This window comes from Dipteris shenzhenensis, chromosome 5, assembly GCF_047967505.1.
Source record: "Dipteris shenzhenensis isolate YYH24624 ecotype China chromosome 5, Dip_SZ_1.0, whole genome shotgun sequence".
NCBI classification, from domain to species: domain Eukaryota; kingdom Viridiplantae; phylum Streptophyta; class Polypodiopsida; order Gleicheniales; family Dipteridaceae; genus Dipteris; species Dipteris shenzhenensis.
This window is the reverse complement of record NC_141600.1, coordinates 4,982,221-5,010,044: the sequence shown is the minus strand read 5'-3', so window position 1 is coordinate 5,010,044 and position 27,824 is coordinate 4,982,221. Positions and strand designations below refer to the sequence as shown.

Here is a 27,824-nt window from a genome sequence, read left to right as displayed (position 1 = left end):
AGTGCCTTCAGTGCTTGTTCTTGAACCCTCCACCATTTACCATTAGATTTATCATTACCATCAAACATTGTTGCAGCTTCCCATAGATATTTCAGGATCTTATTTGCAACATCTGGATATGCAGCAGCATCCAGTGCTCCATTCTGTAGAAACTGACACAGACTTCACAATGATGTATTATTTAGGACAAGTTGCTTCTTCTCGGACCAAGATCAGCATAAACACTGTGGGTAAGGTAAATATAAAAAACCTAAAAATCCCATCTGACAACAAAGAAATATAACCTGACAAGCCAGCACTGAACTTCGACTAGGGAAACATTGTTTGGAAGAGATAGCACAATGAATGGGAAAATGGAATTTCATAGTCAAATTACATTAAAATTTGCTATCTTTTAAAGCAGCAATACACAAAAGTTGGGGAAAACAAGTAAACCATAGAAAGAAAATACCATTATCATAGTTATAAGGTAAATTAAGGAGAACCAGTAACGGAAATATTTCTCCCAATCGACTAAACAAAAGCCTTCATCCTCTAGTGGAAGGCACGTACACCTATTGAGAAATTCAGCTGTACTGCTTCTGCACTGGAAGTTGCATCCTCATAGTGTGTAACATGTGTTTGTCAGTCCAGTGACTTGGCTTGTTGTATATCACCATCAGCTGTAGTAGAACCATCCATACCTTGCCAATGTGTCTTGCAGCGCACATCTTTGTCTTCTCACCTTGCATATTTCCCCCCCTCCCTGCTTTCTCTCACAGGACCGTATATGCCCATACTACTTTCCCTTGCATGTGGGTAACCTCAAAGTGGGCATTAACTAAGGCGCAGGGGAAAAAATACACTCTTGGATCACTTCATGGATCCCTTCTTTTCTAGCTGTGGTATTTGTCTCTTCCAACTTCTTCACCATTTGTTGCAAATCTCTTATGGCGTATACAATCTCCTGCTATATTGAAAACAAGTATTCCTACATATCAAGGAGACTCACATTGTGGGTATATGATTGCAGGAAGGGGCTGAGCAAATTAATGTGTATTATCGATCTGCAGAAGAGGGGTTCAGCCCCTGCATCTAGTCTAGCTGCTCGCAAATATGATTCTTCTTCCCCTTGTTTTTGCTGAAGCTAACCACCGTGTTGATGAAAGACCAATCTAGAGGGGGAGAACTGTGAATTGAACTAGGAGTCGGCTAAGAGAAGAAATAAAGAGAGCGAGAGAGAGAGAGTGAGGATGGGAAAGCAAGCTCTCCAAACTGTTGTGATGCTGCGTGACATTGCTGAAATCTTCTCTTAGATGCTCATATCGCGGACATGTCAAAAGAACATGTGCCTCATTTTCCACTTCATCTAAGTTGCATAGCTGGCAGAGTCTTTGTTCCCTTGATACTCCTTCCCATGCTTTTTTCTCCACTTCTAGGGAGTGTGATCGAGTTCGGATGATTGCGATGCTTCTTCTTGCCCTGAGAGAGATAGGTGTGCATATATATTTGTGTGCTTTGTTCTCTTTCTGAGAGTATGTGGTCCAAGAGAGAGAGAGAGAGAGAGAGAGAGAGAGAGAGAGAGAAAGAAAGAAAGAAAGAAAGTGTATTATTGTCCACTAAAGGCCAAAATGGGCCCATGGGACATCAAGAACTCTGCGTACAAGATAGCACAAAATCAACGTGCCACAAAGAAGAGGCATCGTCGAATATCATCTAAGTGCTACGCAATACAATGCAAGTGAAAGTACATAATGTCAAATCCGAGCCTAAATACAAAGTAAGCTAGATGCAAGGAAACCGCCCCTGGGTGCAAAATGGGGGGATGAGAACAATATGTCAATGCAAAGATACAAGTCCATGTATCACGGAGTCTGAGAACCAAAATAATACTGGAAATCCTGTCCATCGACTCTGCCTCCTGCTATGAGAGTACAAATCTGAGCAAAAGTGAGGTGAGCGGCTGGTAGGGCGAGATCTCCATGAGTAAGTCTCCTCCGAAAAGCTGCCATCATCCTGGATCGTCTGGAGATGAAGCGGCGAGTACGTCCCCTATGTAACAAGATCCTGCGGCGTCTACAAACCATCTCACATGTACATCCACAGGGTGGAGGCATGTGTCCTGTGTGAGCTCTGACCTCCTCGTGCTCATCCTGATACCTGTCATCTGGTATAGCGTGTGTCTGAGCTCTATCGGGCTGGGCTCTATCACGCTCCGGTCTGTGCTGATGGTCTCTGAGGTAGTGTCGTCGAAGCATAGTGGCCTCCCTGACATAAAGAGCTAGGCAATGCTGATCCTCATAATCCATCACTCGTGAGAGAGGTCCAAAGCCATCCGTGAAGAGACAGTGGAATCTCCCTCTGATCTCATAATATAGCGGGCATCTGCAAATGAAGTGCTCCTCTGACTCCACCTCTCCCATGGTGCAACAAGGGCAGATCCTGGTCTCTCGGCCTGGACGCCGTCCATCCTCCATGCGTCGCATCCTACCAGCCTCTATCTCGAGCTGATGCGAAGAGACTCTAAGCTGGCCAAGGGCAATCCTCAGTGAGTGGGACATGTGGATACCTGTGTAGCCTGGTGGAATGACAAATCCATCCTCTGAGATCCGAAGGAAGTGGTCACGATATGTGGCCATCTTTGTCGGAAGCTGCGTGGGATAAATCCAAGTGCGGTACGTATGAAGCTGCAGCAAGTCTGCTCTCGTGACCTGACTAAGCTCGTGGCGAGTCAACTCGAGATGAGGGGCATCTATGCTGTATCGGAAGGGAGGCAGTCTATCCATGTCTAGTCCAAGAGATGTGAGCCACCTAGTGAGTCTGAAGTACCAGCAGTATCGGGCCCCAGATCGTGCCAACTCCATAGAAGATGCAAGTGCTAACCATGGCAACCGAGCTCTGTCTGCTGCTGAGTCTCCAAACTCCCTAACCCTGTGCAAATACATGACCGACTGAAACGCTGCATCCAATGCAAGGGGAGTAGCTCCAAACTCTGCTAGCATGATCTCGTGCGGAACTGTAGCCTTGGCCCTAATGAGCCGAGAGAACATGATGATCTGTAACCTCTCTACTCGTCTCCAATCTGCAGCGCCAAGGTCTCCTGCCCAGAAAGGAGCTGCATACATCGCAGCTGGTCTCACCAATGTGTCAAATAGCAGGGATTTCGTATCGGGATGCTGAAAGTGGGACTGAAAACACTGACGCTCAAGATGAGCCAACGAAGCATACCCTTTACTAATCCTATCTCGTGCTGCATATGTCATGGTAAAGATCGGTCCCCTGAAAACTGCCCCCAAATGAGTGTACTCTCTAACAAGCTCAATGGGCTGTCCGTCATAAGTGAAGCAAAACTCATCCGTGCTGTAGATACGATCAGAGGTGTTGAAAACCATAACCTTGGTCTTGCCAAGGTTTACGGTCAATCCCCTGTCCTGGCAAAACCTGTGGAGTGCCTCAATATGTGCCTGGAGGCCCTGAGCAGTAGAGGAAATGAGAACCACATCGTCCGCATACAGGAGGATAGGAATGGAGGATCCTGAGAGAGTAGAGCCCACACCGCCTGTCATCTGTACGAACATCTCTAGCTCATCAATATATAGTCCAAAGAGAGTAGGAGAGAGCGGGCAACCCTGCTTTACCCCAATCGTGCTGCATACCTCCTCTGAGAGCCCCTCACGTGTCCGAACCCGACCAGTGACCCTCTCATACAAAGCCATGATAGCCCACTGTGTTTCTCCACTGAAGCCCATCTCGCGAATCCTCTGAAACAATCTGAATCGCGGAATTGTATCAAATGCCTTCCTGAAGTCCACGAAGCAACAATAAAGCCGTTGCCTTCGTGACTTCGCCTCCTCTACTAGTGCCCTGAGTGTGAGAATGTGGTCAAGCGTCGAATGATCCCTGCGAAATCCAGCCTGTCCTCTGGCTCTGAGTCCTGTCGTCTCGGCATGGTCATTTATACGGCTTTCCAAAACTGATGCATAGATCTTGGCCATAACGTGGCCAATCATGATGGTCCTGTAATTCGACGGCTCCATAGGGTCCTTCGACTTGTGGATAGGTACTATGGTATTGCCTAACCAGGACTGTGGTAGGCCTGTCTATGGGACAAAAAAATACACACCAAAAACATCAACATCAGTTAGAGACTGAGAGTCTTTGGGGGAGTATATCATCTCAGCCCCAGTTTATTTAGATGCATAACTAGCTACTAATTTTATCTTAGAAAAAAAAAAAACAGCTTGAGCAACATCAGTTTAAGACTGAGAGTCTTTTGAAATCACGGATCAAGGCTTTGTCCATCCCTATATACTGCCCATTTTCCATCTTTGCGTGCATCCTTCACTTTAGTAAGCTCAACATTCCTTTGTTTGAGCTGATTCGGGGTAAGCTCCTCAGATATCCATACCCATGTGCCTTTCAATTTGTTTGTTTGTCGGAGAATCTTGACTCTACTTGCCTTCTCTGTGAACTCAACTTGTACTTGTGTTCCCTTCTGAGAGATCCAACTGATGTCGGTTTCATCCCATTCTATCTGTGGTATCTCCTTCTTGAGACTTGTGCTCTTCTCTTCTACTGTGTATCCCTCCGTAAAATCATTTGCAGTACAGCCCATACAATCCTCTTGCAGCCCCCCTATACGCAATCTCTTCTTGTTTTTGCTATGGCTTCCTGCTCTTTTACCTCCGTATATAGGTCTGCTTTGTTGATTTTGTTGTCGGCTAGAATAGCCATCTCTTTCTTGGCTGAGCTTACCTGAGTGGTGATCGTCTCTTCAACTGTGGAGACAAGTATTGGCGCTACTGGAGATGTGTTGTATTTTTCCATAACCTCTGCAATAATTTCTTGATTGCCTTTGCTCTCCATCTCCTTCACCTTTCTTCCAAGAGCTGCAACCATAAGCCTGAGCTCTCTCACTTCTTGCTGTAGAAAGTATATTTGCTCTTGTGGATCAGATCCAATCCTTCACTTGTAGTGCAATGCATAGGGGCTGGGTATCGATATGGAGGCTGCAATGTCAGAGTAGGAGGGCTTTCTAATCGGTGTAGAGGTGAAAGTCTTCATCTTCGGGGAGTTCCATAGTGGCCTGTGCAAACTTAGAATGTGCCCTTTTGTTGATGCTAACCCCCAAGCTAAGCCAAAGGGCTTACCTTAGCTTGGGGTGAGGAAAAAAGAAAGAACTGTACGGAGAGGTACTACGGGGAGAGAGTGGTAGGTACGACGGGAGAGACAAGTACGATGGACTGTACGGGAATGTACAAGGCTGTAAGGCAGATACGACGGGGCTGTACGGAGATGCTGATGGGGCTGTACAAAGAGGCTTACGACTGTACAAAGAGGCTGATGGGACTGTACGGAGAGGCTTGCGGGGGTGTACGGAGAGGTTGATGACTATACAGAGAGGCTGATGGGACTGTACGGAGAGAGAGAGAGAAAGAAAGAAAGAAAGAAAGATATATTAACGTCCACGGGAGACCTCGCGGGCCTATGGGATAAAGTGCACAGAAAAGCGAACTCATACAAGCCTCAGTGGGCTGAAGCAAAGGGTACGCTAGGACCCTTGCTGAGTACTAATCTATGCTAACAGAATATAATCATATCAATCAATCTATCCAGGCGCTCGGACAAAACCGATATATATACCTTTGTAAGACTAGAATAAGTCCAATCATACAAATTTGAATTTTTTGTTGTTCGAAGAATTTTAGCTTTTGGGGCTTCTGCACCCGCGTAAGATAAAATCGATGTAGTTGAACAACTGATCACCACTTGGACGAAAATTCAAAGAATTTGCATGTCCGCTAAGGTGATAGAAAAGTATACCTTTGTAAGACTAGAATAAGTCCGATCATACAAATTTAGATTTTTTGTTGTTCGAAGAATTTTAGTTGTTGGGGCTTTTGCACCCGTGTAAGATAAATCGATGTAGTTGAACAGCTGATCACCACTTGGACGAAAATTCAAAGAATTTGCATGTCCGCTGAGGTGATAGAAAAATATACCTTTGTAAGACTAGAATAAGTCCAATCATACAAATTTAGATTTTTTGTTGTTCAAAGAATTTTAGCTGAGATGACATGATTGTATGAAAGTCCACTGTGAGACCCTTTAGGATCTGTGGGACATGCAATCACTATCTACAAATAGTGATCCTTACAACCAATGAAAGAAAATATAACAAACTTTATGACTTGTTGGACTAGCTTGTGTGCTAGACCCAGTACCTTGTTTGGATGTTCCAATACCTCTTTCAAGTAACTTCCTAGCTGTACCAACAGATTCTTCAAATTTTCTTTGCTGCCCTCGTATCTTTCTCTAATGTGAGTGTAGGCTCTACATCTTAAGAGTACATATTGCTCATTTACTACCTCTCCTTTGGGTAAGATTTTCCTCTCTGGGGACCTTGGGTCTTGCCCACCTACCCCTCTCCACCTCGAGATCATGTGAACTACTTCTGAAGTGAGGAAAGAAAGGAAGGAAGGAAGGTTTATCAACGTCTATGAAAGGCCAAAAAAGTTTATGAGACCAAGGAGAAAATCCATCATGAGAAATACACTCCCATAGGGGGGAACTAGAGGTGTATAGCACACCTCCAAAGAGAAAATATTGATGAATTGAGACACGAAAGCCCAGATTGAATAACACAGACTCAGAGATAGCCCTAACTAAGGTAGGAGGAAATCCTATCATGCCATGTCATAGCATGTCCAGTGTCTATGTGAGACCGACTAGGATCCTATCATGTCCATGTCATAGCCTCTATGTGGGCCCGACTAGGATCCCACCGAGAGTCTTGATGTTGCTGGGTCATATTAGAGATCTTTTCCTCGCGCCTCTTTGTAGGGCGTACTTAGGCGTGCCATGATGCTGTTTGATGTCGAGAAGCTACTATGATGGTACCCCGAATGGGTTGGGTGCTCGCGGGGCCCATATCCAATCTCTTGCTAGTTTGATGTATCTAAAAGTCGGCATTTGCGGTCACGGCACCTCACAATCAATTCTTTCGTCAAAGAAGAAGTCAGTGATCTCTTTGGGGCCAAGTGGTGTAGTAGGTTGCATGAGCTTGAGCCTGAGTCGACTGACTTTTTGTACAAAAAGTGCAGCACACCGTTGATCTGGTAGTCAATGACTCAACTCATGTCGATAAACCCCCTGGTGAAAAGGCAATGGTGCCTCCCTCGAATCTCATAGCATTGTGAGCGTCACATCAAGGCATGTCCCTCTATCTTCACCTCCTGTGTGTCACATAGTGTGCAAAATCTCAGATCTCGCATCTTGCCTCAATCTAGATGATGTCCTAAGCTGGTCCATGGTTATCCGAACTACAAGAGAGAGGTGGATCTTCAAGTATCCCATAGCTTGGATAAAGCTGTCATCGTCCAAATCGAGAAAATGCTTATTGCTGAAGGCCATCCTGGTGGGTGTTGGGGAATGTAAGGATGTAAACCTGTCGTAGGTCGTCATCACAAATGATCTAATGGATCTCCTTCTGTGTCAAGCGCAAGAACGGGGCATCTAGTGAGTACTGGTATGGTGGTAGGTGATAAAAAGACATGCCCTGCAATTGAAACCATCTAGATACTCCTATGGACCAACACCTCTATCTTCTTTAGCTATGAGATGCATAGATGACGAAAGCGCTCTCCATGGCAATAAAAAGCATAGGAGTATCAGGTGCTCGAAACTAAGGCTCCTAGTACATGCCTAGGCTCCATATATCCAAGTACCTTCAACCTTGGTGGCTTTCTGATGGGATGCAAGGAGCTCTCGTATCTGCATCTGTCGAGCTGGCTCTGGATGTGATGGAGGGCGTGGTCTCCTCGATCTCTGTATTCGGTGGGCTACGTTGAGGGTGACGGTGGCACCTCATCTCTGGCGGTCTCCTTTGAGGAGGGCTGAAATAGACCGGACCTCGATCGTGCGTGCTCTAGTCACTCTCCGTGTGGCATGCTTAGCGTGTACCTCTCGTCTGGCAACATCGTGGTGGAGGCGCTCACTGCTGATCCATGATGTTCTCACTTCCTCAAGCTCCTCTCTCTCATCCACCCCAGTAGCTGACTTACATGAATAGAAATATTTAATATGTGCTCTGTCAATCTCGGGAACTTGTGGCATCGCTCCCTGCTGCTCCCTGGTCTCTGTCGCATCAGTGTATCTCTATGTCGTCGCATCTCAATCAGATAGCGCCCAACACAAACCTGGTTGGGAAAATGAATCAACCGTGTAAGCGGACTAAAGCCATACCCCTCCTGAAAGATGAAGTGATACCACCCTCAGATCTCATAGTAGACTGGGCAGATGCATAAAAAGTGCTCCTCTGTCTCAACCTCTCCCATCTGGCATGGTCTACAGATCCTCTGCTCTCTAGGTATGCCTGGAGTTCTCCCTGCCTCAATCCACAGCTGATGTGACAAGACTCGCAACCGGCCGATGGCGATCCTCAGTGCATGTGAGACTCTCCTGTCCTCGAGATACCGAGGTGTGATGATGAGACCATGCTTCGAGACCCTCAAGAAGTGGTCATGGTAGAAATGAATCTTGGTGGGAAATTCCTCTCCACCCCAGGCCCTAGACATATAGAGCTGGAGGAGGTCCAACCGTATGATACGGTCAATCTCATCTCACACGATCATCTCGGGTGGTGCATCCATGCTGTACTGAAAGGGGGAAAGTTTGTCCATCTGAATGCCATGACTATCAAACCATGTGGATACCCATGCATACCATGTTGTATCAACATCGCCCTTTGCCACTCACCTAGAAGACTCCAATGCTAGCTTCAGTAATCTCCACTGGGGTAAGGCCTGAACTCTTTGGAGGAACGCCATTGTCTGAAAGATGGCATCAACCTGGAGAGGGGTCCTGGCGAACTCTGCCTGTATAATTTGATGGAGGACCAACGACTTACTTCGAATCATCCTAGATCCCATAGTCACCTGTGGCCTCTCAAATCTCTTCCACTCTGTCAACTGAAATGTCACTCCCCCATAAAGGTGTTGCATACATGGCAGTGGTACTCACCAAGGTGTCAAAAAGCCAACCCTTCGTCGGAGGGTCCTGGAAGTGTCACCGCCTCTCTAGTCGGGCCAAGGCACCCTGTCCTCGTGTGAGTCATGATGAACCTGTGTGAATCATTGTGAAACCTGGTCCGGTGAACACTACCCGCAGATATGCGTAAGACTGCACTATCTCCACTGGCTCATCTCGGTACGTGAAGCTATGGCGACGGGACACTACTCGTGAGGTGTTGAAGATGGTAACCTTGGGTTTCCCAAGGTTAACTTTCAAGTCTCTCTCTCTCCTCGGAACACCTCCAGGGCTTCTAGATGTTTTTGCACTCCCTCTACTAAGGATGATATGAGGACGATGTCCTCTACATACAACAATATATGCAGCATCAGGTCATTCATAAGTGAACCCTCTCCACCTAGGCGATCTACAAAGGATGTGATCTCATCAATATAGAGCCTGAAGAGAGTCGGTGAGAGGTAGCCTTGCTTCACTCCGATAGTGCTCTGAATCCAATCTGATAGACCCCTTGGGGCACATACCCTCCCTCTAATGGATACATATAAACTCATAACCCCCCAGATCATGATCTCTGGGGGCTGTAGCTCCTATAACCTCCTGATCAGGTAGGAGCGTGGGACAGTATTAAATGCCTTACGAAAGTCTACAAAGCAAGTGTAGAATGTCTCCGAAAACCTGCTCGTCCGAGAACCTGCTGCCCATGACCCTGTGTGTGGCTATTGATCTCCCTCTCTAGTACTGACCCATATATCTTAGCCAGAGTGTATTCAATCATAAGAGTGTTGTATCACTTGCCTTATGAATCGGTACTATGGTGGTAGTGCTGCAGGTAGGCGAGAAGCCATGGAATATGGCATGGTTGAACAGCTCTGCTAGAACCGAGGTCAAAACCTCCTGTCCATATGCAAAGTGCTGAGAGAGAGAGAGAGATGAATGTCTTCGGAAGGCCTCATGGGACTTTGAGATAAAGTACGCACCAACAAAGAGTAGCTACTACATGTGTAAGTATCAGAGAGTCGAGGAGTGCACATCTCATCTCAGCTCAAAGTTTTAAGCCACACAACTATAAATGTACCCCTTTTCTATACAAATCTGTAAATTTTTTCCAATACTATTTTAAATAGTCCCTTATGTATATTTATTTCTGTAAATTTTAGAAATAAAAAAAATCCTTCTGTTGAACTCACGTGATAGGGTTACATATGATGAGTGAGCCCCCCGAGCAAGTGAGAGAGAGGGAAAAGGTGAGGAGAAAGGGAGAGAGAGAGAGAGGGGGGAAATGAAGAGGAGGGGAGAGAGTAGACTAAGATGAGAGGAAACGTAGACTAGAGCGGAGAGGAAAGAGAGAGAGAGAAGAGTGAGAGAGATGAAAATTTAGAGAGGGAGGACACGAGAAAGTACGATCGAGATAGAAAATCTTACCAATGAAGAGGAGAAATGAGTGGGCGACGATCGAGACAAGATAAAGGAGCTACGATCAATGAGGCATATGAGAGGAGATTGGTATGTGATTTAGTCGAAACTTAAACAAACAAAACTATAAACCTTGGTGTTTGATGAAAATTTAGAGAGGAAGGGCACAAGAGAAAGTACGATTGAGATAAAAAATCTTACCAATGAGGAGAAAAAATGAGTGGGCGACGATCAAGAAGAGATAAAGGAGAGATGTTTTGATGGAAGAATTTGGGAGCTACAATCAATGAGGCATATTAGAGGAGATTGGTGTGTGATTTAGTCGAAACTTAAACAAACAAAACTATAAACCTTGGTGTTTGAAAAGAGAAACGTGTGGAAACTAGAATTTCAAATTTCCTGCCTTTTTTTAAACTATGAATCCTTGTGTTTGAAAAGATAAACGTGTGAAAACTTGAAAATTGTGATAAAAGACAACCTTGTGTTTCAAAAGACAAACGCGTGGATGTGAAAGAAAGTAACTCAAACAAGCCTCTGTGGGCTGAAGCAAAGGGCTCGTTGAGGCCCTTGTTGAGTGCTAAAGCGCTAAGCTAATGGTCTCAAAAGCTCAAACACTCAAGCCTAATGCTCCAAATACATATGCAGGTGGCTCTCCGATAGGATACAAAGATGTCTTATACCTATGTTGGTCGAGTAATCTCTCATTGTGGGCGAGAGGTGTGGTCTTTGTGATCTCTATATCCGATAGGCCATATCAAGAGTGACACCCTGGCTCGAATTGTCTCCTCTGAGTAGAGCATGAATGGGCACGCCATCTATCATGCGTGCTATGGTCAACCTTCTGCATCATGCATTGTCCCTGTGACTCTTATGTGTCATTTCTGAGTCTATCCCCTGTTTGATACGTCATGTCGCTGGCTCAAGGTCCCGTTAGTGTCGAGAGCCTGTGGGGTGAACACCTGTGTGGTCTCACTCGAAAAACTGTGTAATCCTGCTCTAGGCAGAGTTCATGCGTGTGTCTTGCCCCTGTCTCCGTGACCTGAGTAAGCGCTCCCAATATCTAAATGCCTCATGGATGAAGGAAGCTAAACATCACTGGTCTTGGAAGTCGAGGAAGCGGGAAAGGAGCCCGAAGCTATCTCTAAAGAGACAGTAAAAGCGGCCTCGGATCTCATAATATACTGGACATCTGAAGATGAAATGCTCCTCTGACTCCCTGGTCATAGCCCAGATCTTGCAATCGTCTAATGAGGCAGACCTATGGTATCTTGTCAAATGCTTTGCAGAAATCCACAAAGCTAAACCCTCTGCTTCCATGCTTTGGCCTCCTTCAGGATCTACAGGACTGGCGATCACTATCAATTAATAGTGATCCCTTACATCCAGTGAGAGAAAATATTACAAACTTATCATGTATGGAGTACTTGTTGGGCTAGCTTGTGTGCTAGACCCAGTATTTTGTTGCGATGTTCCAAAATTTCCTTCAAGTAGCTTCCTAGCTTGCTGGTGTCTCCAGTTTAGATCTCTGTTGTCCCTATAGCCTTCTCTAGTAGTTGTGTAGGCTCTACATCTCGGGAGTACATGCTGATCATTTTCCACCTCCCCTGTGGAGCAGATTTTGCAGATTCTTTCCTCTCTGGGGATCGTGGGTCTTACCCATCTACCCCTCTCTATCTCAAGATTGTGTGAACTAGCTTTGATTTTGTAAATTAGATGCCTTTTATATGTTGAGATGTCTTCCCCAAGGTATCTCTGCATCCATAACTGTCCATTGAGTTAATTTCCTGCTTATAAACTGCATTTTTGTTCCCGGGTTTTGTCAGAGTTTGTGTAGCATTTTTTGGTCACAATGAGAGAGAGAGAGAGAGAGAGAGAGAGAGAGAGAGAGAGTTGTATTAACGTCTTCGCGAGGCCTGGGGGCCTGAGACAAAGTACAATCAACAAAATAACTCATACAAGCCACCATGGGCTGAAGCAAAGGACTCGCTAAGGCCCTTGCTGAGTGCTAAGCTAAGCTAATGATCTCAAAAACACACTCTCAAAAGCTCTCAAGAGACTCCAGTGAAAGCTCCGAGGACATATCCGGGAGTGGTGGTATCCCTCCAATGAGACGCAAAGATGTCACGTATCTGTAGTTGGAGAGAGAGAGAGTCTATTAACGTCCACGGAAGACCAACAGGTCTATGGGAAAATAAAAAACCCTCTAGTACATCTGCTTCATTCACAATCTTGGATCTCCCCAAGCAATCTTATCAAATCTTGCTTGGATATCCTTGGTTCGTGAAGCATCGGTCCTCCATGATTGGGAACTGATAGATTGACAATCCAAAATCACAACACCGCAGTAAGTGATAATGTGGGAATAGGAGCAATAAAACCAATTATGCCTAGAGCGTTAAAGAACATGGGAAATAATCCATGTATTCTTCATTTGTCATGGCACCATTAATATGGCATACTCGCAAGGGCACATGGAAGCTCCCAGGAAGTGCAAGAAGCAACTCCAATTATTTAGGGTACCTACATTACAGCTTGGGAAAAAACATAATCAGCCATACATCAGTTTAATACTGAGAGTCTTTTGGCTTAGATTTAAACCCCTTAATGATTGCTATGCCTTCACGATATACTGCCCATTTTCCTTCCTTCCTAGCAGCCTTGACCTTAGCTAATTCTGTTGCCTTATTTTTCAATTAAGCTCGTGTAAGTTCCTCAACTATCCACACCTTAGTCCCTTTCAACTTGTAAGATTGTCGGAGAAGCTTGACATGTAGGTCTTGTGAGTTAAGCATAATGATAGCATGACCTATAGACTGTGAGATTTGAGTTGCTCTGGCTTCATCATCATCACATCGACATCATCATCCTTGTCAACCGTCCAATCAATGTTAGGCATGGCTACTTTGACATGTGTTAAAGTGTCATTGAAAGAGTCCTCCTCTTTATACCATCCTTCAGGGAGTCCCCCTACTCTGACCTTCAAGACATTATCACATCTAGCTGCATGTTCTTTAATGTCTTTTTGAATATCAGCTTTATTTACTTTTGTATCAAACTCCACAATCACTTTTTTCTTAGCGGTTTGTACTTCAATGTGAACTAGATATTTGACTGTAAAGACTAGCTGGGGGGGAGGAACCTTGCAAGATTTTAGGACCTAATCAATTACTGCCTGCTTGCCAGGTCCTTCAAGAACCTGAATTCTAGCTATTACTACATCTACCAGTTGCATCTTTAACTCTCTTACCTGCTCTTGTAATTATGGGTATGTCCAAGCCTCTTCATAGGTATGTGTGCAAAAACGGGGAGAGTCTTGGCTGTGGTATATCAGGCCTGTGCATACAGAGAGGGTGTCATGGCTGCAACTGTGGCATATCGGGCCCTATTGGCTGAGGCTGTTGGAGTTGAAGGGGATTTCGTAGAGAGGCTCGAACATTCCTTGCTGGCCATCTTTCGTAGAGAGGCCTATGAGACAAAGTGCAATCATAGAGTAACTCATACAAGCCACTATGGGCTGAAGTAGAGGGCTCGCTAAGGCCCTTTGTTGAGTACTATACGAAACTAAGCTCAAAGCTCAAAGCTCAAAACTAGTACTCAATCTCAAAATCAAAATGCATAACCAGGTGCCATGGTGGCTCTCCTGTGAGCAGTAAAAATATCGTGTATCTGTCTGCTAGGTCGTCTCTCTCAGTGGTGGGGGGCATAGTCTCTAAGATCTCTGTATCCGATGGGCCAGGTCGAGAGTGACGCCCCTACTCGGGCAATGCCCTCCAAGCAAGGCTCTGATGGGCTGTTCATCGTGCATACCCTAGTCAGTCTATGCATCATGTGTGGTGCCTGCATCTCTCCTTATCATCTCTTCCCACACAGCCCTCATATCATCCATCTCCTCCTCTACTCCACCATATTTGGGGGCAGACTCAAATGCATAGAGATCTATGACATGTCACTGGGCTCTATCCATCTCTGTCTCCCGTGGCGTTGTCTTCTCCTAATGTTTGATCTGACACAGCGGGTTCTCTCTATGTTGTCGCATCTCCATTAGATGGAGGCCAATGCAAACCTGGTCCTGATAGTGAATCAACCGAGAGAGAGGCCCAAAACCACACCCCTCTTGAAAGAGAAAATGATATGGCCATCGGATCTCATAGTAAATTGGACACACACACAAGAAATGCTCCTCTGTCTCCACCTCCTCCGGCGTGTATAGTTTGCAGATTCATTGCTCTCTACTTGTACATGTGGCTCTCCCTGTCTCAATCCTCAGCTAATGAGACTAGCCCGCATCTGTCCAATGGCGATCCTCAGGGTGTGTGAGACTGGCCTGTCTTGAAGAGAGAAAGAACTGAGAGTGAGCAGAGGGAAAATGCTCCAGGGGGTGTCGGACTGATCAGGTTGCCTTGCTGAGATATGGCACAGGTGTGCCAAGGCTGAACGGGGGCCAGGAGAAGCAGAAACAGGGTGACCAAACCTGTGGTGGATGTCATGGGGAGGGGCAAGACTTAGGTTTTGCCTTTGTTTTCATTTTCCAACATGAATTGTTATTTCAACGTTAGGAATGACTGTTGTGGATACCCAGAAGGAGATAAAACACTGGACCATATTATTTTACAATCATGAGAATCCACTTGGACGTTGTTCTTGTCTAACTTTAAAGTGATCCTAGGATATGATTTGTGTGACTCTAGAGACTTTTTCAGACTTCCTCACGGAGTTTTGGATTTAGGTGAAATACTTTGGACCAATAAATATTCTCAGCCCTCAAGGAATTTCCCAACAAAGAATCCCTACCATTCCATTCCAAGTGGGATAAGATATGCTTCCAATCAAGAAGCAAACGAGAGACAAAAGGGCAGCCTCTGATCTTGCCTTGAATAGAGCCAAATAGAAAATCCCACTATGTAGGCTGCCAATGCCCAAAAGCAGAATTATCAATATGCAACAAAAAAGAGCGGATCATATAAGCCCAGGGCTAATCCCCTTGCATAAACTGCAACATCATTTTTCCCCTATGAGCAATTATATGCATTTGAATCTTGAGTATGTTCAAACCCCCGTGCATCTTTGGAGGGACACACACACACAGATGGGGAGGGACACACACACAGATGTGCATTCAGTCCCATGGAACTTTTTCATTTAAGCATGTTCCCACATCATCCAGAATATGGAAATCAAAGATGAGTTCATGATACCTTTCTGCCAAAAGAGAGTTGGAAGGAATTTCAGGAAACCAATCACATGTGACAGCCCATGCCGTGTAAAAGTCTGCAGTACAGCGAAAAAATTGCAGTAAAGTATTTTAGCACGAGTCCATAACCAGATAATGGTCTCATATTATGCACTCCGACCTTAAATTTACTTAACAAAATGAGTTTACACATACCGACTGCAATTAAAATGGAAGACACTCTCAAACTGCATAAAAAAGCACATCATGATCACAACAATTAAAATATCTTCAATTAGACTTGGGAAAATTACTCTTGGTTGTAAGTGCCATTTAAAAAAATAACAAGAAGAGTTTTAGGAGGCCACTCATCTAATTCTAAAAGTAGTTGCAAAGCATTCTAAATTTTATGTTCATTCAGATTCATTATGCACTAAGACCTAATGACTCATTGTCAGTTGGCCATGCGCATCTCATAGTAATATGTCACACCTCAGTCCATAGAGTCAGCAATTCAACTACACAAAGATGGAACATGTTTGACCCTTAGAGGAGTTAGGAGTTAGCCAAATGGCTGAGAGACAATTCACTGTCTCCAACTTTTCTTGCTTTACAAGAAGTTAAAGTGATACAGCCGTACCTCCCGTACAGCCGTACCTTTACCCATCAACACCTCTCCATCCTCAATATCTCCCGTCCGTACCTAGTCTAATCCTAGTCTAGTTCTAGTCCTCCCTAACCCCGAGTTGGGATAAACCCCCAACCCAACCCGGGGGTTAGGTTAAGCCAAGGGGTTCATCATACAGCCAACTATGGATTGGCCTACCCTCTCCTCCAAGTCCCCCTCAACCCCCTCAACTCCTTCAACATCCATTAGGACTCGGTACTCTACAGTTGCAGCCATGACACCCTCTCCATACGCACAGAATTACCAACAAGAAGGCTCAAAACGGCCCATCCTCGGGCAACAGGATCAGATTTTTTATCTGCAGTAGGCAGTGAGAGAGCTACAATTGGAGCTCGCAGAAGTAAAGGCCCGACTTCACATCTTGGAAGGGCCTGGTAAGCAGGCAGTAATTGATGTGGATGTAAAATCTTGTAAGGATTCCCCCCCTACCCTACAGCTAGTCTCTACAGTCAAAGATCTTGTTCACACTGAAGTACAAACTGCTAGGAAGGAAGTGTTTGTGGAAGTGGACAACAAAGCAAGTAAGTCTGATATCCAAGCAGAGATTAAAGAACACGAAGCTAGATGTGATAATGCGCTGAAGATTAGAATAGGGGGGCTCCCAAAAGATTGGTACAAAGAGGAGGATACATATAGTGAAATATTGACAAAGATCAAATCAAGTTTGCCCAACATCGAATGGATGAATGATGATGAGCTGGATGATGAGGCCAGCTTCTATTTTGCACTATAGAGGTCATGCAATCCTTACACTGAAGTCAAAAGATATGCGGATCAAGTTTCTTCGACAATCTTACAAACTGAAGGGCACCAAAGTATGGATAGCAGAGGAGCTTCCACAAACTCAACTCAAGATTAAGGCAACTCAATTAGCTAAAGTCAGGGCTGCCAGAAAGGATGGAAAATGGGCAGTTTACCGTGAAGGGGTAGCACTAATCAGAGAGTTTAAATCAAAACCAAAAGACTCTCAGTCTTGAACTGATGTATGGCTGTTTACTCTTCCAAAATATCATGTAGGTACTCTAAATAATTGGGATTGCTTTTTGCACTCCTTGGGAGCTGCCATGTGCCCTCCCTAAAGCAGATGTACTAGAGGGTTTCTTGCTGTCCCATAGACCTTTTGGTCTCCAATGGATGTTAAAAGACTTTCTTTCTTTCTTTCTTTCTCACTATCAAGACTGTGTTATCAGATGCAGACATGACCCCAATCACAGGTGGTTTGCCTTGGACTTCATGATAAAAAGCCTCTGATTTACAGTGGTCTCAGTGTATGCTCCCACGGGCTCTCTGGAAAGGAGGATTACATGGGATTCAATGATGAACTTAGGGAGTGATTGCATCATCCTGGGGGACTTCAATATGGTTGAGTCTACTAAAGATAGATGGATGCAGAAGGGTTCAACTCTCAGGGGTTCCGAATTTCAGCTGTGGGAAGATGTCAAAGAATCTCTCCAAGTAGTAGACATTGGGACTCCTAGTATTTTTACTTGGAGCAATAGATAGGTAGGGGACTTAAGAAGAGAAGCTAGGCTAGACAGAGTTTTATTTGGCTCAATCAATGAGATTGATCAAGCTCTAGATATCAAGCAAGTCACTTTTTACTCTCTCCCTCTCTCTGACCACAAACCAGTGTTGGCTTCTCTAGACATGGGTATTGGAAAGAAAGGTAACTCCTCCTGGTTCAAGGCTGACCCTTCCCTCTTTAAACTGCAGACTATTCAAAAACAGATAATAGAGAGGTGGTCCTTCTCTTTTGCAGCAGCTGACTCTAAGGCACAAGGATGGAAAGATGCTATTGAAAAGGTACAAGCAATACTCAAGGAAGCCAGAAAGAACAGAGCAACTATTAGAGTCAAAAGGATGGATAAACTAAAGAAAGACATTGAGGAGCTAGAATAAAGGGCTAGATGCAATGACACCAATGCCCAATAACAGTTATTGCTCAAAAGGAAAGAAATCAGAATCCAAGAGCAGATTAAACTGCATAATGCGAACATCTACTTCAAAGAGTGGTGGGCAGGCAAGATAGACAGGCCAACCAAAGAAAACTTCAGGAGGATCAGAAAAAAAAGAAAACAGGAGGAAATACCTTTGCTGCAAAAGGAAGATGGAGAGCTGGCCCTTTCAGAAACAAAAAATATGGAGATAATTGTCAGCCATTTCAGAAACCTGCTTAGCACAGTGGATCTAACAGACCACAATGTTTTAGAGGCAAGACTTAAGTGTCATACAGCCAGGCAATCCTCTCAGTGTTTTCCCTTAAAGAGCTCAAAGAGGCTGTTTTTGCAATGTCTGATGGAAAAACTCCTGGAGAGGATGGATTCCCTGCTGAATTTTACAAATTTTTTTGGGATACTGTTGGTCCTTCTCTACTGGATGTTTGGAATGAGAGTATCCAATTGAGGCTGCTCCCAGAGCATTTAAATGGAGGTGTCATCAAAGTTATTTCAAAGGAAGGGGACAGAATAGTGTTAAAAAATTGGAGACCCCTAACCATGCTTAACTGTTCTTACAAGATATTTGCTAAAGCAATGGCCTTGAGACTCACACACAAAATGGACAAGTGGATTCTGGAAGAACAAAAAGGATTCATAAAGAACAGACACTTGTTGGAGGCAATTATCAATCTCTGGGAAGGTTGTACACATGTTGAGGAAACAAAACAGGAGATTTGTCTTATTTGATAAGGCGTATGATAAACTCAACTGGGACTTTATTCTGCAGTTTTTTAATAGCTTGGGTTTGGGGAAGATTTTCATATCCTATGTAGCCTTGCTACTTTCCAATGCCTCTGCAAAGGTTTGTGTTAATGGGGAGATGTCTCAGAGTTTTATGCTAAAAGGATCCATTAGACAAGGGTGCCCTCTTGCCCCTCTCTTATTTGCAATTGCTGCTGATGCCTAGGGGTGGCTGATTAAAGATCAAGTAGTAGCAGGAGAAATCAAATGGCATAGAACTCCCCTCAGGGAACCAGCTGGTCAATCAACAAGTTGCAGATGACACCACCCTCACAATCAGAAACACAGATGTGGACATCCAAACAGCAATGGAGTGCTTGGACAATTTCTGCACAACATCTGGGTCAAGGATTAATCACACCAAAACAGGGTATGCTGTATTAACAGGTGACAATCTAAATTTATTAGACCAGCTGGGATGCAAAAAGATACCTCATGGTCAGATATTCAGACTGCTTGGTATCCCCATGGGTTTCAATGTCAAGATGAAGCTAAACAGTATCAGGGGGCTATAGGCAAACCTAGCAGGGAGGAGAGTTGTCCTAAATCACTGTATCTATCCAATGGCTATTTTCTATCTCTCTTGCTGGTGCCCATCCAAAGCAAAACTAGAAGAATTCATAAGGATATGTAGATCCTTTCTATGGGGTGAGAGTGACACCAGAAGAAGGATTGCTAAAGTTAAATGGGTTTTTTGTACCAAGCCAAGAAAAGAAGGAGGGCTGGGGGTAATAAATATCCAATTGGCTGCCTACAAACTAGCAGCCACGTGGGTAATAAAAGCAATTACCAATCCTGATAGAGACTGGGCTAACCTTCTGCTCAGGAACTTTAAACATGTCAGACCTCTTAGAGCCCCAAGATGGAAAGACTACCTTGTTTTGACAGCTATTGGAAACCCAGAGCCTTGCTCTACCAAAGGAAGCCAACTGTGGAAAACTCTTTGGGGAGCCTTTGAACAGATTAAATGTTTCATCACACTCACGGGGAAAGGAAGTTACATGACCCTGGATTCCATATGGGTTTCTACTTTTTTTCCAAGGCAGCAGCAGCTAAGTGATGATGATTTTTAAAGAGCTTGGCACTTGGAAAAGAAGGGGGTTTCTAGCTGGGGTGATCTTTGGGACAAGAACAACTTTAGATGGAAAACTTGGCTTGAGATAAGAAGAGAGTTCAGACTATAAAATGCAGATCAAGAGCTGGTCATGAGAAGATTGCACCTGTGGGAGGGGGATATTTCTTAGAATGGAGGTAGGGTACTTGACTTCTCCAGAGAGTTTGGGTGGGTTGGCAGCTCATCTCTTTTACCAATACCCACACCCTCAGAAGGCATAGAGGAGGTTGTCTCTAAGCTAAACAAAAGGTGGCACTATTTCGATAATGCCAAAAAGTGGGCACTCAGATTTGAGTTGATATGGAATAGAAAGAAAGAAAGAAAGAAAGAAATTTTATTAGAGTCTTCGGAAGACCGATGGGTCTATGAGACTGAAAGAAAACCTGATACAAATCACAATAAGGGTGGAGCTACTGAAACGAGCATCATCACCCGTGCTGAATCCTAAGTCTGATCATACATAATCAAATACATATGGATGTAACAATGAAAGGAAAAGGACTGGAGCGGAGCGGAATCCTCCATATGTTATGTCCCCGTGGTTGGTGCATAGCCGGTGATGGGACGTTGGTGCCCGTCAAGGGACGCCATGCGTCTTGGTCTCCTGGACGAGGCTCGACGCAAGACCAGAGCCACCGTGACTCCCATGGGACGTATCCCGGGTCTAAACAATGACGAGAGGTCCCCCAGAGTGATCTGTGTGTCCCCTCAATGTCTCATGTGTCGTGCTGCGATCGTCGGGTCAGGGTCTCTGTCACGTCGGCGGCTAGAGACTGGACGACCAATGTCACTCGATGGGAAGAACTCTGTGATCCTACTCTGAGAGGTGTCTGATGATGTGTCGCCTGAGTAAGTACTCTCTATGTCGGACTCCCTCGTGAATGAAGGCCGCGAGAGGCATCTCTGATCTAGGTAGGCGAGGAATTTGGAAAGGAGCCTGGAGCCGTCTCTGAAGAGGCAGTGGTAGCGACCTCGGATCTCATAGTACACTGCGCACCTAAAAATAAAATGCTCCTCCGACTCAACCTCCTTGATGGAGATCCGTAGTGAGTGAGGCATATGAAGCTCAGTGTACCCCGGTGGTGTGATGAATCCCTCCTCCGAAATGCAAAGACAGTAATCTCTGTAGAAACTCAGCTTCACTGGAAGCTCAATCAACTCCAACCAAGTCCTAAAGGTGTGTAGCTGCAAGAGATCCTCTCGAATGACCTCGTTGGTATGTGGCCCAATCGGGATGGTGGGTGGGAGTACCGGAGGGGCATCTAAACTGTACTGAAAAGGAGGTATCCTATCGATGTGGAACCCTAGTCTCACAAACCATCTGTGAGTCCATGCATACCAGCATCGCTCGTCTCCCTCTGCTGCCAACCTCATGGAGGAATCAAGAGCCAACCATGGCAGCCTCTGTCTCCCTGATGTGCAGTCCCCATATGATCTAACCCGGTGTAGATATGTGATGGTCTGAAAGGCTACATCTAGCTCGAGTGGAGAAGCACCAAACTCGGCCTGAATGATGTGATGTGGTACAGACAGTTTCCCCCGGATCATCCATGAGAGCATGAGGATCTACAAACGCTCCACCCGTGTCCACTCTATCTCTGACATGTTAGGCCCCCAACAAGAGCTACCATACATACCGGCTGGTCGGACCAAGGAGTTGAAGAGAAAAGCCTTGGTCCGAGGGTCTTGGAAGTGGGAGTGAAAGCACTGTCTCTCTAACCGAGCTAGTGAGGCGTATCCCCTGCTCAATCTGGCCTACATCGCTGGTCTCATCCTGAAGATCGGGCCGGAGAAGATGACCCCCAAGTAAGTGTATGAGGATACGATCTCAACTGGTGACCCACCGAAAGTAAAAGTAAACCGCTTCCCTTGCATGTTTGCTCGAGAGGTGTTAAAGATCATGACCTTGGTCTTGCCAAGGTTAACCTCTAAATCATGGGATAAACAAAAAGCCTGCAGTGCATCCAGGTGTCGCTGGAGCCCCTCGGGTGTGGACGACAAGAGTGCCACGTAATCTGCATAAAGAAGAATCATGATGATGATTCCGGCAAGTGAGCAACCGGTCCCTCCCAACGTCCCCATGAAAGTCTCAAGCTCATCGATGTAGAGGCCAAACAGGGTCAGTGATAAGAGACAACCCTGATTGACCCCTATGGTACTCAGGATCTCATTTGTCCAACCTGCGCCTGTACGAACTTGGCCTGAGACTTTCTCATACAGTGCCATGACTGTCCAGATGATCTCCTGATCAAATCCCAGTGTGTGTAGGCGTGTGATAAGACGAGCTCAAGATACTGTGTCAAAGGCTTTGTGGAAATCCACAAAGCAACAGTATACCCTCTCCTTCCATGATCTAGCCTCTACTCCTAAGTGTGAGTATGTGATCCATAGTCCCATGGTCTCACCTGAAACCGGCCTGACCCTCTGCTCTAAGCCCTCTCATCTCTGCGAATAGGCTGACCGATGCATCCAATACAGCTGCATAGATCTTGGACATCACGTCCAATCATGATAGTCCTGTAGTTACTCGGGTCCATGGGATCCCCTACCTTGTGGATGGGGGTGATGGTGTTGAGTATCCAAGTGCGGGGGAAGCCAAGGCAAACATCGTCATTGTATAGCTTTGCTAGGATCGGGGCTAACGTGTCGATCCCATATGCGATAAACTCAATGCATAGCCCCTCCTGATCCTTAGCTTGGCCATTGTGCAGTTTCAATGTCGCGTCCTTGACTCCCCCTCTGGTGAACAACGTGCAGGTGGTGGGACGAGGTGTGTGTATGAGGTCTGGAGTGGGCTGGTGTGGGACATCATATAGATGGTGTGCATACGTGTGCCAGACTCTCGTGTCGGTGAGGGGTGATGGAGACCTACGCTCAAGGAATCTCCGCCAAAAATCCTTAGAGTTGCTGCTGTACAAGATGTGCAGTAGCTCCTCCTCATTTTGACGAAGAAAAGCCTGCTTCTTCTGACGTACGAGACGTCGGTACTTGCGTACCGTGTCTGGTGTGTTCGGGAGGTGACATCTGGTTTCAAGTCGGAGCTGTCGGCGATAAGCCTTGCACTTTGCATCGTACCAATTGTTGCAGGGTACAGAACCAAGAGGTGGTGGTCTAGTGGACTGCGTGGTGTGGGGAAAGATTTGGAGGACAGCCTCGTGGAGTGTGCGACTAATCAGGGCAGCACGGTCCTCTATGAGTGATATGTGATCGATGTAGGTTAGGAGTCTGTTTAGGCGTCCAGGGTAGGCCGGTGAGAGGCTGTGATCAAAGTGTATGTCGTGGTAGGTGTCGTGCTTCCTATGTGGTGTGTGTGGTGTGGCTAAGCGTGGGGTGGCGATATTGAAGAATAGGTATGTGTGATCAGCTCCTGGAGGCAGTGGTGCTACGGTGAAGTCGGTGATACATGAAGTGAAGGTAGGGGATCCCATGATGTAATCTACTACACTAGTGCCCCCTCCCCCCCCCCGTGTGGGAAGCAAGTAAAACCACCTGAGGAGGGCCATAGGTCGAGCCCATTGTAGATGATGAGATCATGCATCCTGTCCAAATCAAGGAGCGCGTGTCCATATGGTGTAACAAGCCCGTGTCAGTCCGATGAGGTCCTTGTCATACCTGCTCCATCTAGGTCCATGTTTGGCACCATGATAGAGTCGTCTCAGAAGTCCAGGAGTGGTGCCTGTCGCGTACTCGTCCTGGCGTTGAAGTCCCCAACAAGGAGAACTTCCCCGCGGGCTGAAAGGTTTGGGATATCTTAATGTAAGGGTGCATATGGCGATGTCTCACCCTCTTCTCGTGCCACTCTGGCGAAGTGGGATGTGTCTGGCGGGAAGTAGCATATTGCTATGAAAAGGTCACGGGTGTCTCTGCGTCGGATCCGGATCCACATGAATCGGGAGTGTGCGTCCTTCCTCTCAATGGAGATGGCTCCAACGAGGGAAGACCTGTACAATACTGCGACCCCGCCCGATCCTCGGACTCCTCCTATAACCCTCGTCTCATCCCTGAAGGCTGACTCCCATGTGTAGCCACTCGCTATCGGTAGTGGACGCTCTGGGCTCTGGTGTGTCTCCGTGTAAAAGACTATGTCTCGTCCTGTATAAAACTCCGAGAAGTTCCCTGGGTCTAACCATAAGGTACCATTACAATTCCATATGGTGCAGTCTAGGGTCTCGGAAACCTGAGTCTCATAGGCCCCATCCCCCTAGGGGGTACGGGTGGGAGCCCGATGGGTGCCGGTCAACAACCTACCATCTCGGACCACGGCCCATTTCCAGAGAAAATGCCTACCCTGCTATGGCTAACCTTGCATAAGGCACTCTGGACCAATAGTAGAAGTCTCAGCATTGGAAAGGGGGATGGCACTTGCAAATGTTGTGTGGTAAACAGAGAAGATATTTTTCACCTCTTCATTGCTTGCCCTAGAGCAAGAAAGGTATGGAAACATGTGCGAATCAGAATTGGGGAGTCTATAAACTGGAAAGCCATACTGTTGGGAGATGCCCTCAAAACTTCTTATGCCAAATGGTCACTTATCAGAGCCCATGCCCTATGATTTATTTGGATCTCCAAGAATGCTTGTCAATTCAATGATGAACTCATGCACGCTGACCACCTCTTTAGCAATTGATATGATTGTTTTCTGCTCACTAACTGAAAATCCTCTGTTGTGCCTCAGGCAAAGCTTCTTTTGGATTAGGAGTTCCATAATTACGATGATCAGATCACTCAACTGCAAGCTGAATTGGCTGACCACATTCAAGGGGCAGGCAAATGTTCAAGTGCTAAGGTTGACATGCAGTTACAGCTCCTCCCTCCACTATGCCCTGTCAAAGAAGAACCAGCTGAGTAGACTTCAGCAACTGGATCTTTCTCTCCACTTGATCATATCATGTACACAGGCTACTGCTGAAGGATCCAGTGTTGAACGATGGCACATGTGCAACTCTTTGCTTTTTTCTGCTGAGTACCATAGTTATCTACCTCCTCCTTGGACTGGGATATATAGTGTGAGACTTTTCAACTGGGGAAAGTTAAGTTACTAGAATTGTCTCCTCTTATGTATAGAAAGAGGTTTTTTTGTATGCTGGCAGCCCTCATTAGAGGTGAACCTTTCTGTCATTTCTTTGACAGCATTGTACAGATGATCAGATTATAAATAAAAATTTTCTTTGCCCAAAAAAAAAGAAGCTGGAACATGTTTTTTTTGTGATTGTTTAAGCCACAAAATTGCCTTTGTAGTCCGACAAAAGGACAAATAGAAGGCATTCCAAAATAAGCTACACGTGTGGCAGAACCAGGATATACTAAGCAAAGGAAAAAAGTAATAATGAGGAATCATTACGTTAATTCCCACCGCCTTCAGTCTTCAACACAAATCGATTAAGCTCAGCACACTCTGCAGGTATGCAAAAAGGCAGTATCGCAGCTGAGGGAGCTTCCACCCAACTGAGCGTGCGGCTCCCACTTGCACCTCTTCTAAGCGGTAGAATGCACCTCCTGGGCCTGTTTTTCTGTTGCATTTCGTGGTCCTTTCCAGCATGCAACAGCATGCAGCAGAGCACCCGTTTCCTGGGACCTTGCTGCTGTCAACAGTGTACCACTGCTGCGCCAAAGGTACTCATATCCAGTGTGCTACAGATTATTTTCTTGCTGTACACAGTGCGCCATTGCTGCCCCTCCTGTGTACATCTTTTCCAGTGTGCTGCAGGCCCAGTTTTCCACACCCTTCTTGCCCCAACAAGGTCAACGCTGTTGGTCTTGTGGGCAGCAAGCTTGCGAGCCTAGACAGGTGACAGTCTTATGAAGAGAATTGGTTGTTGGCTGAGGCTCATTGTTCTTGAGGGCTACTCACGAGTTCAATTGTTGACTTCATCGCTTGAAAGGTTTTTCTTTTTTTCATCCACCATCGCTCTTCTCAGCAGCAACTCCTCATCCTTAGGTTGGCGTAAACCCCGACAATGGAGGACAATAAAACCTCTCCAGTCACTGAACCAGAGAAAGTTGAGCTCCACGTTACATTCCCTCCTGATATTATGCAGCTACTTGGTGCCATAGAGGAGGGCTTTTGTCAGACGCAGCTCATCCAGGCTCCTCCCAAGCAAAGGCCAGCAGATTTGAGACTAGGTGTACACCAACATGGCGATTTGGGTGTCAGACTCACTATGTTCACGCTATTTGGTAGGGGTTATTTCTCATTTGGTTTGTAGACTGCCCATCCGGCGATTAGAGTTCTTGCTAGTACACCATAAGTGTACCAGGGTAGGGTCATCCACTTTTGGCTGTGGCAGAAACGCTTCCACATGGCTACCCCAGCACCCAAACTGATTGCATTTCAGATCCTTTTCTTGGGGCTCCCTAATGAGATCAGCTCGTGCCGTATGGTGGTGGAGCACATATCTAGTCTCGTAGGCACAATGATTACTTCCACAGGTGCCAGATTGTCGTATGCTCAGACTCTTGCAAGGACACGAGCCACCAGGGTGAAGTTTCCATTGCCGCAACCCTTGTCTACATTGATCACATACCCCACCGGCCATGGATCTCAAGTGCAGCAGACACATACATATGAGGAGTTTCCAGACCAGCATCTCTTCTGCCGAAGAGGGCACTTCATCAGGAACTATCCAAGCAGACACCCTCGCACCCATTGCAAGTAGAGACGAGAATACTTATACTAGCCACCCTCTTGGTAGTCATGTATCCATACCTCCAAAGCTTCTTATGCCTGCTGTTCCTCCACATCATCCTTTTCCACCTACACTTCATTTAGCTCTTGTCCCTCCTCAGCCTTCACAGCCTTCAATTCCTCGGGGAAGTGCTGAAGCAATGAGCTCCACAATGAGCAAGTTCCATAAACCGAAAACTTTTCATACAGACTTCTTGCTCCTATACCCTAGTGCCTCCTAAGCCTCTTGTGGCTCCAATATTGAGCTATTGGGGCCACTATAGGTGGTTACGGTCACTCTTCAGGGAGAGTATCAATAGAGTTGGGAAGCCGGTCACAATTTGTTTGTTTGAGGGAGCATGCACATTTTATCATTTTTCACAATGCATGGTGCATAGGTGTTAAGAAATTGTGCATCTATATGCTTTAAGTATGGGTTGAGGGGTTATGAAACTTTGTACACAGATTTGATTGAGTAATTCCATATACTCATGACATTTAATAAGGGTCTGACATATTTTATATGGTGAAACATAAACATGTTCTCATTTTCTACCATGCATGGCACACGAGTATTTAAAAGTGAATGCCATACGATATGGTCATCAAACTTGTAGGGGGCCTTGAGTCTTGACATCATGTCTCTGATAGCACATGCACACTTGTCAGCCATGCATGATGCCCTTGAGTCAGTACAGCATTGCCTTTGGGAGTGCAGACAGGTGAGGATAATCTAGGATTTTCAGCATCTTTCATACAGCACCTTTCTATATGACCTGGGGTTCAGTGGCTTGGTTATCTCTTACTGGCTCACAGGTGTTCTTCGAGGGCCATGATCCAGATCCAGCTTTCATTGTACGACGACATTCAGTGGAGTCTTGTTCCCTACAGGATGTTCCCCACACTCCTTTCAAAGCTGCTCATGCCTCAGTAGACACGTCTTAGGAGATTTTGGCTAGCATTGCAACTTGGCATATTTGGAGAGCAGGTGTACAAAGGCAATGGAGGTTATCCAGGTTCACCCTTCC

General features: G+C 45.7%; 1 protein-coding gene and 1 long non-coding RNA gene across 2 annotated transcripts in view; one reads left to right on the top strand and one right to left on the bottom strand.

The window, feature by feature from the left end:
* The window catches only part of LOC147901539 (transcription factor TGA2.2-like), a 117,928-nt gene that overhangs the window by 3,993 nt on the left and 86,111 nt on the right, over positions 1-27,824 (top strand). The gene's annotated exons all lie outside the window — the stretch shown is intronic.
* On the bottom strand, positions 11-26,969 carry LOC147901540 (uncharacterized). The gene is made up of 3 exons (XR_015540982.1): positions 26,839-26,969; positions 15,618-15,690; positions 11-162 (listed from the first exon to the last, which is right to left on the bottom strand). It is a non-coding gene; the product is annotated as an uncharacterized LOC147901540 (long non-coding RNA).